Raw genomic sequence first — 14,727 nt, 5'->3', positions numbered from 1 at the left:
AAGCCTATTTCCAGTTTTCTCCACTATTATATATTTTTGTCATCACATCTACAACAATAATGCCTTTTCTCATCTATCCAATTACCATCCCGTCCCCTCCCTGAGTCCCCCTCTGCTGCCTGACTTGACTTCTCTAAAAGCGATTCTGTCTGTACCAGAAACGTGAAGCCTTAATATAGGCTCTTCAGCATAATCGCTTCTTAATTAAGTCAGGCTATGGCTCCGTTTCCCAGAATCGTTTCCAGAGGGCTTAATTTTACTTCTGCTCAAAATTAATATTTTACATTTTGCTCTTAAAAGAAACAAAAAAAAAAAAAAAAAAGACTGAAAGGGAACTTGAGAAGAGGAGAATGAGAAAAGGGTCCAGGGAAAAAGAGAGCTCATATTTCAGTTCCCATTACAGAACCTTCAAGCCTCTGTTGCTGTTTTCGGCAAGTAATACTCAATCTGTGACATTCAGTTTAGCAAAACAAAGCATGGATCAAGGTAATTAAATGGCACAGCTCAGAGTGAATTAAGGGATGATTCCATCAACAGGAGACACCTGCTGCTCTGACACTTTCCACGTGCCCGCTTTATTCTGACTGCGCCTGCCCGGGGCTGCAGAAAGCCTTCGGACTATTCTAGCACAGTGTACCTGGGTGCCCTGTTAGTGGACGCTGTCAGAGATCTGTGTGCTTGTCACGAAGGCAGAAGACCCAAGAGATGAATGATATTAGTGCTGCTGTATCTTCTTCCTCAAGGGCTGGCCAACTACTGCCCTGTGCCCTGCCCCGGCGCTCCTGGGGGGCTCTCACTAATGACTATGGTGCACAGGAACTTGGGGGCACATTCAGCCTGAAACTGCAGGGAGCACGCTCTTCCATAAGAAGGTGCTGGACTGCTGGCCCAACCACAACCCTGTCTGTTATCCTCTCAACCATTCACTGACTCCCTGCTATAGTCCAGACTGTGTCCAGCTGCTGGAGCTCCAACGATAACAAAACCTAGACATAGGTGCCGCCTTCATCAAGCCTGCACGTCTGTGGGTCATAGGACATGGGCCAGGCTGAGAGTTCATGTGTACAAACTCACTCTGAGTGTGTGCAGGAGAGCTGCGTAAAGGAGACCTGGGGATCCTCAGAGACTAGGGGCATATCCTGGCGGTATATGCTGCCTAAAGTGGGTCTGGCTTGGATTTTTTTCAGCATGGCCATCATCACATAATCACATACAGAGATTCTGTCCTTCTTCTATTATTCTGCACTTCTTATCATTCAGACTAACTCCGTAGAATCTCCCAGGAGGTTACACAGTGGTCGGGGTTGGGGAAATTGAGGCAGAGTCTGGACAGCTGGAAATGTGGTACTACAACTCCGGCCCAGTGCATAAGAGGCCAAGTGCAAGCTCCCTGAGAGATTTCTTCCCGTTATCTTCAGCCTTCCCTCCTCTCTGCTTCCCAGCTAAGAGTGGTGCTGTCTGGGGTAGGGGGTGGAAAGGAGAGGTCAACGGAAGTCAAAGGTGCTCTGTGGGACCAGACAGGTTGAGCTCTTAAGCATTGATCCAACCACACGGAATATGCGAATCTATGGGAACACGTGTGATAATAGCTGGCCATGGGATCTAGGTTCCCATCTAACATCCTAGGATGTTGGGAAATTTCATCCTAACGCCTGTGACTGATGCTGTGCCAGGGTGTTTCATTTGCATGACTGATTATTAGCCAGATGGGCCTTTTGTCCCGCTCTAGAAAGTACCAGCAGGAAGGGGTTTCTACTACTTAGCCTGCTCTTGCTGAGGGACTGCCCAAATTCATTACTTGCTACGAAAGTTTACCGTACAAATACTATATAAGATAATTGTGCAGTACACTCCTATCATACATGGATTTTCATTGAAAGAAAAGTCTATTGCTTTTAGGAATGAATTTATTACAAGGGGCTTAGTTTATAGGATTTCTCAATTTCTCTTGTAAATATTTTATCAGCATGATAGATTTGTCTTAAGAAGATTGAAAGGTACATTTTCCTTTAGCCATTTGGCGTAAGAAATGATTTTTTTCCCCTATAAAGAATTTAGGGGAAACCCATATACGTCCAGGTGCTTCAGAATGGGAACTGGGACATCCTCACTTATCCCACCTTGTGCCCTGTTATCAGATGCTGTTTCTGCAGTGCACAGGCTTGAAACATCGCCACACATGGACTCTGCCAAGCCTCACCAGGCTCAGGTCTGGGGGTCTCTATGTTCTTATCCATACAGAAAGTTGCCATGGAGAGAGAGCCCTTCCTTTAAGTGCTTCATTTGTAGTTAGCAAACTTCACCATAATCATGAAGTAGATACTATCATTAGCCATTTAACAGCTAGAAAGGTTGAGGTACAGAGAAGTGAAGTGACCGCCCATGGTGATAAGGAAATGGTGAGGTCTAGTTTCAACGACAAGGCCATGTGTTTGAGAAACCTATCATGCTGCTGCTTCTGTAGACCCTCCCTCTGGAGGGGTGCCTCCTTTTGTTTACTATTCTCAGCCTTTCTGCAAAGCACAAAGTCAGGCCAAGTCAGAGCCCAGTGGCCGGAAAGAGGGTAAAGGCAACCGGCATTCTGGGGCAGGTGTGAAAGAGCATTTCATTTCAATCTTAACGTCCACATTCAGACCTTACAAGCCAAATGGGAAAGGAAGTCTGTGTATGACACCAAACTCTGAGCAGTCTTCTCTTCTCTACTGTCAAGCCATGTCTTCCTCTTTTTACCATCTCACCCAGTTTTAACACTCATCTCTACCATGGAGCCCTCTTCCAGTGATTGGTCTTGGCAGTCTTCTAGTTCTTACGCATTCAGGTCTCCATAGCTGGTTTTGTAGGTGTTCTTGGATACATATATATTCACATATAATTCCTTTCCTCCATTGTATCAGAGCTCCCATATGCCCTTGGGAAGGGTCAAGTATTGTCTTTCATACCATTCTTTCACTGGTCCTTGCATAGATCTGGAGATAGTGGGTTACATGGAGCACCCAGAATGGGTAGAAATTAATGTTGGGGACCAGATCATGACGCCAACACCATTCCACACCATCAAAAATATCCATGATGCCTGGCCTTTGCCAACAGAAATAGAAAGCTTATATTCTAACTATTAAGGGTATGAAACCCCGAGACCAGTCTTAACTATAAATGTGCACATACGGAGGCATGTTGTGCAAAAGGCCAAAAAAGTATCCTTGCACGGTCAACGCAGAGAAGTGGACAAGAGGGGAGGTATACTTTATGAAGAGGCTCCAGGGGCGCCTGGGTGGCACAGCGGTTAAGCATCTGCCTTCGGCTCAGGGCGTGATCCCGGCGTTCTGGGATCGAGCCCCACATCAGGCTCCTCCGCTATGAGCCTGCTTCTTCCTCTCCCACTCCCCCTGCTTGTGTTCCCTCTCTCGCTGGCTGTCTCTATCTCTGTCAAATAAATAAATAAAATCTTAAAAAAAAAAAGTTAAAAAAAAAAAAAAAGAGGCTCCAAAGGGCAAGCACACTATTGATTATCTAAGACAGGGGTCAGCAAATTATGCCCCCTGGGCCAAATCTGGCGAAGTTACCTGTTTTTACGATAAAGTGTTACAGAAATCACACTCGCGCTTTTGCATGTGATCTAGGGCCGTTATCTCACTGCAACAGCGGGTCAAGTAGTAATGCACAGACAACATGACTCAAAAGCCCAAGTATTTACAACGGAACCCTGTTCTCTGCTTCTATTTTTGATGCACACAATCTTCTTCTAAACTTCACATGGAAAAATCTCGGAAAGTCCAACTCCCTCCTCCCTCCGTGCCTTAATCCATTTTCTTTCCCTGCCATACATACCAATTTGAAAGACGCCCAGAACCTTAATTTCCGCAACTCAGTCATTTCTTCAGAATATTCAATGCCATGGTCTACTTAGATGAAGATTTTCCACGACGTTCCAGATTTTTTTTTTCATTGTACTTTACCTTTTCAGAGTACATTTTAGCATAAATGATACGGAAATTATTTGTGCATTGTCTCACACTTAGAATCTCTTTGCCAGATCCTGCAATTTGGCCAGGAATTTCTGGGGTAGGTGTGATAATCATCAGACAGTTCTCGACACCTCCACCCAGAAATGTATAGTGGGAAAATTGAAAAGAAATGAACTCTAGAGGGGGTTTCAATCTCAGCTTTTTCGACTTTTGGAGTTTTGTTTCAATTTTAACCTACTATTCCCAGTATGACATATTTCCTGGTTTTCAGTATTGATTTTTATATTATAGAAGAAATACAAGGATGTGCTCACTGTTTCTGGGTCATGTTCACACCATAATGTGTTCACTAAGGAGTGTGTAAAGCCCTCAGTCCAGAATTATATGGAGACAGAAAATGTGAAAGGGGACGTGGAACCAGTAGGCTGCCTTGCAGGGCTCTCCGACCTGAGGCTCTACAGAAAAAGGTTAGCCTTCACACCCAAGCAGCACCAGCTGAGAACTCTGGGCTAACTCATCTGAAATCTCACACATTTATCAGTGGGATTATATCCCCCACCAACCTTCCTTAACAAAAGGTCAAGTGGATCACGGAGAAGTGTCCAGAAATAGCAAAGCAAGTCCTTGAGACTCAGAGGTATTTGATCCAGGGAAAATATGAGCCCTGAGCAAAGAAAGGAATTCACAACTTTCTTCAAACTTGCGAGTATCACCAGTAAGAATGTTCTTAAGTGCACGGATAGACCTCAGTAGTTATGAAATTGTGCTAGGCATGAACAGTGCATCTCTAAACTTCGAGAATGGCCTCACAGAGGGCACCCACCACACTGTGGGCTACGATGCAGAATTTTATAGGAAACAGGCCTTTAGAGGAACCCCTTAGTTTCCCAGGTAAGAAAGGGCAAGTGATGAAAAACAAACTGAGGGGTAAGCAATCTCACATCCAGTGCGCTTCTCAGTCTGCTAGGTTTATTTTTTCATAGATGATCTCATTTGATTCTTGCCACATGTCTGAAATTCTATAAATAATGTCCATTGAATAAATGAGAAAATTAAGCCTTAGCAGAGTTAAACATTTGTCCAAAGTTTATATAGTCTGTTAATCATGGAACTGGATAGAAATTCCTCTCTGATTCTTCACTACACCATGCAGGGTTGGAGTACTATTGTCCCCAGCTCTTTCTAGGACCAGTGCTGAGGGAAAAAGTTGACCTTTGTGTACCTTGTAGGTAAGCTGTGTTTTGTTTTGTTTTTGTTTTAAACCTACTACAAAAGATGATTTTAATGTTTATTTCAGGTTATTTCCTCCAGGCATATATTGCATCCCAAGCGAAGTACAGCTTAGGACCTAACTTCTTTTTGTAACATATACTCACAGTTACCCCATCATTTTGTAATATGAAGATAGTTTAACGACCGTACTAAGAAAAGAGAGGGGGCAAAAACATGGGGGGTATGGTGGCAGGTGGGCCATCCCCATAGTCTCCTCTCTCATTATACTTCATTACGTGGCGTGAGGGTGTAGAACGTGAGATTTGTTTCACATTTCTCTTGGATTCACAAACTGCTTTTTGTGGCTTATCCAGAAAGAGGAAATAGAAGAAGAAGAATCACTCTGAGTTGCGTGAATTCAAATGGAAGCCAAAGGAAGCTGACAAATATTGAAGCATGAGCCAGAGACAAAAGTGGGCCCATGACGTCTGCCGATGTTGTGTCTAGGGTTGTTCATTTCATCATGTCACGCGGCAGGTGCGTGGTGACAGGCTGTTGTGCTGACAACCACAAGTGTTCCGTTAAGCACTGCCACTTGCTCTATAACATCGCCGTGGAAGAGGGAAAGATGCCTTTGTCTAAAGTTGAGTAATAACGATGGTAATTAAAACACCATGCATGGCCCCAGTTCATGGTAAAAGGGAATTTTCTTAGATCAAGCAAATCTAAAAGGCACTGCTTTGATAATCATAGGCGAGTATGAGGCTTCCAGAAACAGAATGCAGTATTTGCTTATGTATGTGGGGGAGGGAGAGGGGGAATGCTTATTGATGGGATAAGAAGTGGTTTGAGTATTCCCAAGGCACTTTCAGTACCTGGAGAGAGCTCCATAATTCATAATCCTGAAATGTATAGGCTGATAATTACCTTAATCACTGGAGAAACATGGCTGAAACTAACTGAAATAAGCCATAAAACTCATTACAAGATAACAAGATTCTATCTATTCTCGGAGGTCACGTTAGTGTTGCATAAGGTCAAGGAGTTAATCACCTCTTTCAGTAGAAGCACGTAGATAAGAAACTGGTGTGTGTGTGTGTGTGTGTGTGTGTGTGTGTGTGTGTGTGTGTGTGGTTAAGTCTTTCTAAATTCCAAGACAATAGAGACGGCCAGGTAGGAGAAAGGAAAGTGGCTGATAGTTTATGAATAATCCACAATTTTGTGCTTTCCTTTTTTGACTTTTGGAGTACAAACATCCAGGATATCAGTGATTGTGAAATGGGTTTGTTTTGCAAATTTAGCATTCTCCAAACTGACCCTCCCCCGCCCCCGTATGGTTCAAATAGGCTGTCTACAGGTTAATAGTGCTACAGGGCTATGGCTTGAGAGTCTGAACAAACTTCTTTCCCACTGGCCTGGTGAGGTAAACTGCAGATAGTTATACAGGAAGGAATCTTAGGCATCGCTCCCTCTGTCCTCCTCAGTGTTTCCGATGAGAGAAACAAGGCCCAGGCGGGTGCAATGCTAGCCAAGTCCCTCGGGCCATTCACAGTGGATGGAACCATGAGCTAGTCCAGGATACTATTTCACCAAAAGATCAGGTTCTTAGGGAGGGAAAGGCAGAAGCTAGAGGCAGCAGATGTCGGGAAGATGGAATCTCTGCCTTCCCCAGGGATGCTAAGAACAACGCCATCTTGAATTGGGGCATCACATCCTCACGCATAGAAGGTGAATATTGGTTAACCTGGCCCAGGGGCTCTTGCTGCTTCTGCATTTTTGTCCTCATTCGATGCAGGTGACCCACCTCCTCTTCCCTCCACGCCCTCACCTACAACTCTGTTCCTCCCTCTTCTCTGTAGCTTCCAAGACTCTGATCTTGCATTAAGATCTAGATGTCCCTGTTTTCTCAATAAAGACTGGAAAACAGCAAACCAAACAAACTGCCAAAAGAATGTTTATGAGGAAAAGTGAGAGTTTGTGCCCAGTTCATAGAAAATTCTCAATAAAGTCATCATCGTCGTCATTACCACCATCACCAGTTTAAGCAGGGCTGAGGGATGAAAAGAGAAAAGAGACCGCCAAGCCTCATCACTGCTATGTCCCCCATTAAAAGAAATGAGCTAGAAATGCAGCAGAAAAAATATCTATGTTTTAAAAAATACAATTACTGTTAAACTGTTAATTCCAAGGAGACATCTAAAAATCCCTCTGCCTCCCTTATGGGATGATGAAAGAGTCATTGTTTGGGGCCACAGGGTGACTCCAGTGTCAGCTCCCAATGTTTTCAGGCACTTAGATATCATTCATCATCAATAAATTGCATGCAGGGGCGCCTGGGTGGCACAGCGGTTAAGCTTCTGCCTTCGGCTCAGGGCGTGATCCCGGCGTTATGGGATCGAGCCCCACATCAGGCTCCTCCACTATGAGCCTGCTTCTTCCTCTCCCACTCCCCCTGCTTGTGTTTCCTCTCTCGCTGGCTGTATCTATCTCTGTCGAATAAATAAATAAAATCTAAAAAAAAATAAAAATAAAAATAAATTGCATGCAAATTTAAATCTACTGATCTGGAACCCTAGCTTTTTGTTTGTTTCTTGGTTTTTTTTTTGTTGCTGTTGTTTTGTTTTGTTTTTTGTGTTTTTTTGTTTTTTTGGACATGTGGCTTATAACTCACAGATGAAAAAAACCGAGAGTGCTGTCATTTTTTAGTGAACAGAACAAGGAACTAGTTTCTGGCTCCTGCAATTGCCAACTTCTCTTGAAAGTATTTTCTTTGAGATTGCTTTGGGAAAACAATTTAAATTAAGCTCCCAGAATATGCATTTTTTGAGGATTTACTTTGATAGATTCTATGTAGGTGGTTACTGCAGAATTAATCCCCAGTAAATATGTCTTTGATAATCAGTTGATTTTCATTTAACGCACAGCAACCACCATATAAACTCTAGTCAAGTATATCTTGTCAAGAAAAAAAAAAAGTTGAATAAATACTAACCAGTGATTAAATTAGCTACTTGTTACTATTTGCAGCCAAATCAATTGGATAGATTCAATAGTAAATTTTTAAGTGGGATTCCCTGAATCCCAAGAATAAATTTTATTCACTGATATCGATAGGATTCTCAGGTCTACATTCAGCTCAGGGCTAGTAAGTTTAAACGTTCGCTATCTGGGGATAAATGAAGAAAGCATAAAAGCCCAAATGAAATCCACTAGGAAGGGAATGCTGAGGCCAGCTCATCAGCTGTGCTGTTCCAGGGAGCTCTGTCCCAGACTGCTAGAGGTGGTCTCCAGCCATGCTGTCCTCTATCCAGGAAGCTGACACCTTCCAGAAGAACCCTTAGAAAATGGGCATGGAGATTGGAGTCTGTACCCAAGTTCTAGATCTAGGAGTTAACACCTTGTGACCTAGGGCAAATGATGACCTCCTGAATGAACACTGATTCCCTCTTTTGTAAAATGGGAGCGTAAAAGAATATTGACCTCAGAAGCCTTTAAGTGAGAATTGAATGCAGTGCTAACATACATGAGAGGATTGTTTACACTGTTCGGCCCATGAATAGATACACTATTATTGTGATGTTTCCCCAGTGAGCAAGGGCTTGGGATAATATAGTCTGATGAGGCTTCGTTGGCAACCAAATGCATTTGGGGGGGAAGTTGGTATCCAGATAATACTCAGATTTCCAGTAGCTGCAAAACAGAACCACATAAGATCTTGGGCATGGGGCCCAGACCCAACTCCACACAGCCAGTGGCTCACCTTCCCAAGCACTCAACCCACCCTCGCTTTAATCCTTTTGGAAGATTGCTCCTAGGAAGTGTTGCCAAATGGGCAGCAGAACAAATTAGAGCAAGACGGCAGCTGACTTACCTTCACTGTAGAAAGAGCCAGAGTGGATCCTGGGTTGAGCAGAGATCCATCCTTTACTTCCCTTACTTCCTTAGGTGTTCCACGGAGTCAGAATTCTGGAGCTAGAAACTTTGGGTGTGGTTCACTGCAACATGCCCCCCACCCCTTAGCTGCTCAGGGTCTCCCTTTGGCCCTGAAGGGAAGAGGAAGGAATATACCCACATTCTTATCAATAAACAAGCGCACAAGAAAGGTGCTCCACACCATGTGTCCCCTCCTCCCTGCATTGGGGTGGGAATCTTAGAGAGTCGGGGGGCTCCAGACCCCCAGAGCAGGAAGTGAGCCTGGGAACATGTGGCAGCTGCTGACAGTCACTCCGCCTTCAGAAAGCCACTTGGAATGCAAGCTGTGCCTTGCCTTCATCTTTTACTGCTCTGCCACACTGTTTACTGGAGCAACCTTATTACCAATCTCCTAAAAATCCCCATAAAATCCATAGATCACAGGCTATAGCATTATTACAGCACCAGCTTGCATGATGAGCCTCTGCAATTACTAGCCAGGGGCTGGAGGAAGCCGGCCGTCGTCACCAGGTCCCCACCCACATACACCGTGTGGACCACAGAACCAGCTCCAGAAAGACCCAAAAGGAAGGAAAGAAGAAAGAGCTCTCGGCAGTCTCTCCTTTAAGTTTCCCTTTCTTATAGATCTTTTTCTGAGGGGGTTCTTTTTCTTTCCCTCTTTGTTCTTTCAGTTTCAGATATATTCCTCCACCCACTGTCTCTCTTAGCCTCCAGAAACAGATGTGGGACTTGAGAAAGACAACTCCATAGTTGTCGGCTCCCACTGGGGGACCAGCAGCAGCCGGCGGGCAGTGGGGAGGGCGAGGCTCAGGCCTGGCTGCCTGCAGCTGCGGGAGAAATCTCTGATGAATTTCAAAACCTGCCTCTGCTTGGGACGTGATCAACAGTCACAGCAGGGCTTCTGTGTTTGACTATATGAACAAGCTCAGAGGGAGGGAGAGAATGCAGCCCCTCCCATCCTTCCCTCCCCTGCCACAGTGTAGCGGACTGGAAGGCCCGGGCCAACGTGCATGCCTCCCTGCTGCGGGCATGCACCTGCCCTGAACAGAGCAATCCTGCAGAAGGGGGACAGCAGATCCCGGGCCGTCAACACGCAGCCCCACTGCAGCTGTCCCCGGTCCTCATGCGAGGAAAGTGCCAGGTACAGAGCAAGGTGTAAGGTGGGGCCAGCCTTTGGCTCCTCCCAGAATGTCTGGGGCAGAGAGCTTGAGACACCCACACGTGTGGGGTCCTGGAGCAGCTTGCAGTAGGAGAACACAGGTGGGGAGCGTGCCCAGAAGCCCGCTCATTGGGAACCGCCTCCTCTGCCTCTTTCTAGGCTCTCCAGAAGAATGGCTTATGGGGTGCATTCGTGCTAAATGCTGCTGGAAGGAGGCTGCACATTGCAAACGTCCAAGCAAACAATCAATCAATCAATCAATCAATAAACAAACAAACAAATAAATAAATAAACCCTGTCTCAGGTTATTATAGCCTCCAGCCTTATCAGAAAGGCGGTTGTGGTGCTCACAGAGGTGTTTGTTAAATATTCATTGACTAAGCTTCTAAAGCCTCACTCTCCACCAGAAAGCAATGCGACAGCCTCCTTGCTTTCCCGCCTATGAAATGGGTTGCTCAGTCACTGATTAACTCAACAAACATATAACACGTGTCTCCTTATGCACACAACTGCTCTAGGTGATGGGACAGTAAGGTCACCTCGTTCCTGTCCTCAGGAAGCTGCTTGTTGGATCACAGGATTCCTTTTTAGAGGTATAAAGTCAACCCTCCGGGCAGTAGCCGAAGTGGGAGAAGGGAACGCTGGCCTCTTTTTCTTATGGCTGTGGAAGTCTCTTTCACAGAAAGCTTTCTTTCTAGACATAGCTCTAGGTAGACAAGGAAAAGCCAAGTGGACTCCCTGCTCAATGGCGGGGCCAGTGACCTTATATCTGCTCTGGGTCAGCCTAGTAGGTGAGGGGACCTCAGAGCCCCTCCCCCAACTGTCATTGTGATAGGAAATTACTCCTACAGGCTATTTTTCTTTCTGAGAACCTCAGAGGCCATCAGTGCAACGCTTCTCAAAGTCCCCTCCTCCTACCCGCAGCAACAGCATCACCCACAGCTCTGCAGAAATGCAGATTCTCAGGCTTTACCTCAGACCCGCTCCATCAGAAAGGGGAGGAGCTCAAGAGCCTGCGCGCCCGCAGCCCTCAGTGCTTCCAGGGTCTCCAACGTGGCTGCATGTTGGAATCACTTGGGCGGTTTTTAAAAGCACTGATGCCTGGGTCCCACTTCCAGGGATCCTGATTTCACTGGGTGGGATGAAGTTTGGGGACCAGAATTTGAAAAGCTGCCCCGGTGATTCTAATGTGCAGTCAAAGCGGAGAACTGGGAGAGGACGCTAAAAGTTCTGCTGTTGAGAAGAGGGGCCCTTGGATACTTACCCTACCCCAGAACTTTGGCTGCTGTGCTTTTTGTTTTCTAGAATTCTTAGCCATTTCCAGACACTTGCACAGTCATTAAGGAAAAGATGCTAATTAGTCGCATGGAAGCTGGCACCTCTCACCTACCTTTCTGGAGCCATCTCACAGATAAATAGGCAATGTGCAGTGAGGCGAGGTCAGGAGCAGTTCCTGGGGCTTCCTGGAAGCACAGGGAAGTGGCTGGCACAGCTGGTTTTGCACAGGTGGCTGCTCAGAGTCACAGAGGGGGCTGCAGGTTTAATGCAGTGGGTGGGTTGGGCTGCACCGCTGCTTGGTCTCAGACGCCCTCCCCTGACACTGCTTTCCCCCCACCCCCACAATCCTCACCTAGGAATGGTGGAGAAAGGGGGGGCGGCTGATCAGGAAGAAAATTGAGATTTCCTAGCTGTTTAGCACATGATGGTGTCTGATGGTGAAAATCGATAAATATATTCACTGGAAAGAAAAGAAAAATCTACCCAGCCAAGCTCTGCGTGAAGCCAGGAGGGGAAAGGAAAAGCATTACTCAGAGGAATGCTGGTCTCCACTGGAAACCCCAGAGCAGCCTAAAACCCGTTTCCTTCTGACATGCTGGGACCAGATTCATTGTCCATCTTGGCATCTGCCCCATTCCACCATTGGACATGTTGCGTAGCTTCTGGGAAGACCTCCTCCCCTATCCTGGGAAAGAATTAGAGGGCATATGATGGACAGTCAGAGCCTGTCCATTATCCGCCCCCCCCTTCATTCAACAGATTCCAGCTGACATTTCCCTGGGCCTCTTCTTACCCACCAACAGAGTATTAGTAGTAGACCTCTCCGGAGTTTGGAGAAGATGTGGGTAGGAAAGGGAAAGGACTTTTGCATTTCAGCAGTGTTCTGCCTTAGAGAAGAAGAGAACACGGAAAAAAGTCTGAGAGGCTCCACCCACCTCCATTCCATTTGGAATGGTGGCTGGAAAAGAGGTTTTTTTTTTTTTTTTTTTTTTAAGATTTGATTTATTTATTTGACAGAGAGAGACAGCCAGCGAGAGAGGGAACACAAGCAGGGGGAGTGGGTGAGGAAGAAGCAGGCTCTTAGTGGAGGAGCCTGATGTGGGGCTCTAACCCAGAACGCTGGGATCACACCCTGAGCTGAAGGCAGATGCTTAACCACTGCACTACCCAGGTGCCCCACGGAAAAGAGGTTTTAAATCCATCTCACTGCCTTTTAGAAAACTTACCTAAATATACTGTACCTCTAGCTGACCCTACATAATTTTTCTACCTAAAGAGACTCAAAAGCAATCCTCATTTCTTTTCCTTCAGTAATATAGCATGGGGGGGTGGCATAGACCTCTGAATCAGGAGAATAACTGCAGGTCTGTAGGCCTCATTCCCCCCCCCCCCCACCAGTGGCATGGGTAGAGCTGGGAGATGACACAGGCCACACATGGTCTGTTAAGGAAGTGCTACTAAAGGTTACAGAACACAGATGTGCCATCAGGGCTCCGGTGGGTGGATTTCCAGATTCCCAGTTTGCACAGAGGAGGACTGTGGGTGTCAGGGGAGACAGGAGGGACCCTGCTGAGCCCTGGACCAGAGTACTTGCCCTTGCATCCTGCCTCTTTCCTTGAAGACCCAGAAGCCATCGGAGGGAGCCTTTGAGAAAAGGTAGTCATTGGCTCAAGGCCAGAGCTGGTATAGAGCCCAAGTTTGGAGTAAGTACGCAACTGTCAATTTAAACCTTTCTCCTGGGGGCCCCTGGCTGGTTCAGCTGGTAGAGCATGTGACTCTTGACCTTAGGGCTGTGAGTTCAAGCCCCACTTTGGGTCAGAGTTTGTGTATATGTATTGTGTATATACACATCTCGCAGAAGATATATGCAAGATATGTATATGCTCTTCTCCTAGAAGATGACCTGCTTCCATGGAACATTCTTGAACTACTTTTGGAATGTGTACAATCTGAATTTGCAAGTCCTTTGTGCTCCATGTCGGGCGTCCTTTCTTAACTCTCAAAGGCTGAGGAGTGTCCCCGGCTGAGGGGCTGAAGGGGTTACCTGGCTTGTCCTTCACACTCACTGTCTTAGTCAGGAGTGGAGATCTGGAGAAGGAGAACCTCTTCGGTTGAAACCATGTTGCACAGTTAGGCTGTCACTATTTGTGGTTTTACGACAGCCCTAGAATGAGCAGCTAAAAAAAATCACTGGAATGGATCGGGCTTGTCGTGCCTTGAGTGGGGACTGAATGTCAAGTCAGCCCCATCTGCAATGTCTGGGTTCTCAGTGCGTCAGAAAGGCGAGCATCTGAGCCCCGTCTCAGATTTCAGGACAGCTGCGGGAATTCCATGGCAGAAAGCTCTGCAGTGCACGCGGGGAGGGACCGAAGGCCATCTTGTCCTTGCCTTGGAAGGATGGGGGACAGATGGTGGCCGGCAGATTTTTAATGCGACATGGCAGCGGGGGCAGCTCAAAAGGGCCAGCCTCTTCTTTGAAGTTTTCCCTGATAGTCCCCATTGAATTCCAGGGTATATATATATTTTTCTTTTTTATTCTACTCAGCACCCAAATGAAAGATACAGGCACCCTGTCCTCTCAGAGCACCCCATGCCTGCCCTGTCCTGTCAGCGATGATGCCGTATTAGGATTCAGCGTCTCCTCGTCTGTTTTCCCTCTAGACTCTAGGAAGGCAGGGATCGTATCTTTCATCTCTGTAGCCCCAGCATTTTGACAGTATCTGGTGTACAGAGATCCACGATTCCTTATCTCTAATTCCAAATTCAAAAAGGTCTGAAAATCTAAAGTTTGCTATAACTCATTTGCAGTAAAATCTGGGCTCGGTGTTGTCAAGTTTGCAAAGTCGAAAAGTGGTAGAGTAGAAACAACAGATCTCTAAGAAATGGCAAAACAGAAGTGCTAAAAGCCACTGCAAGCAGAGGGAAGCCGCGAATTGGCCTCCGACGGCACAACACTGAAGGTGGGTTTAAATGTTAGATATGGGGGCTCCTGGTGGCTCAGTGGGTTAAGCATCCGACTCTTAACTTGGCTTTAGGTCATGGTCTCAGGGGCGTGAGATCAAGCCCCGCATTGGGCTCTGCACTGAGTGGGGAGCCTGCTTAAGATTCTCTATTTCCCTCTCCTCTGTGCCCCCACCCCACATTCCTGCTCTAGCTCTCTCCTTAAAAAAAAAAAAAAAA

The sequence above is a fragment of the Ursus maritimus genome, unplaced genomic scaffold, assembly GCF_017311325.1.
Source record: "Ursus maritimus isolate PB19 unplaced genomic scaffold, ASM1731132v1 scaffold_16, whole genome shotgun sequence".
NCBI classification, from domain to species: Eukaryota; Metazoa; Chordata; class Mammalia; order Carnivora; family Ursidae; genus Ursus; species Ursus maritimus.
This window is presented reverse-complemented; position numbering follows the sequence as displayed.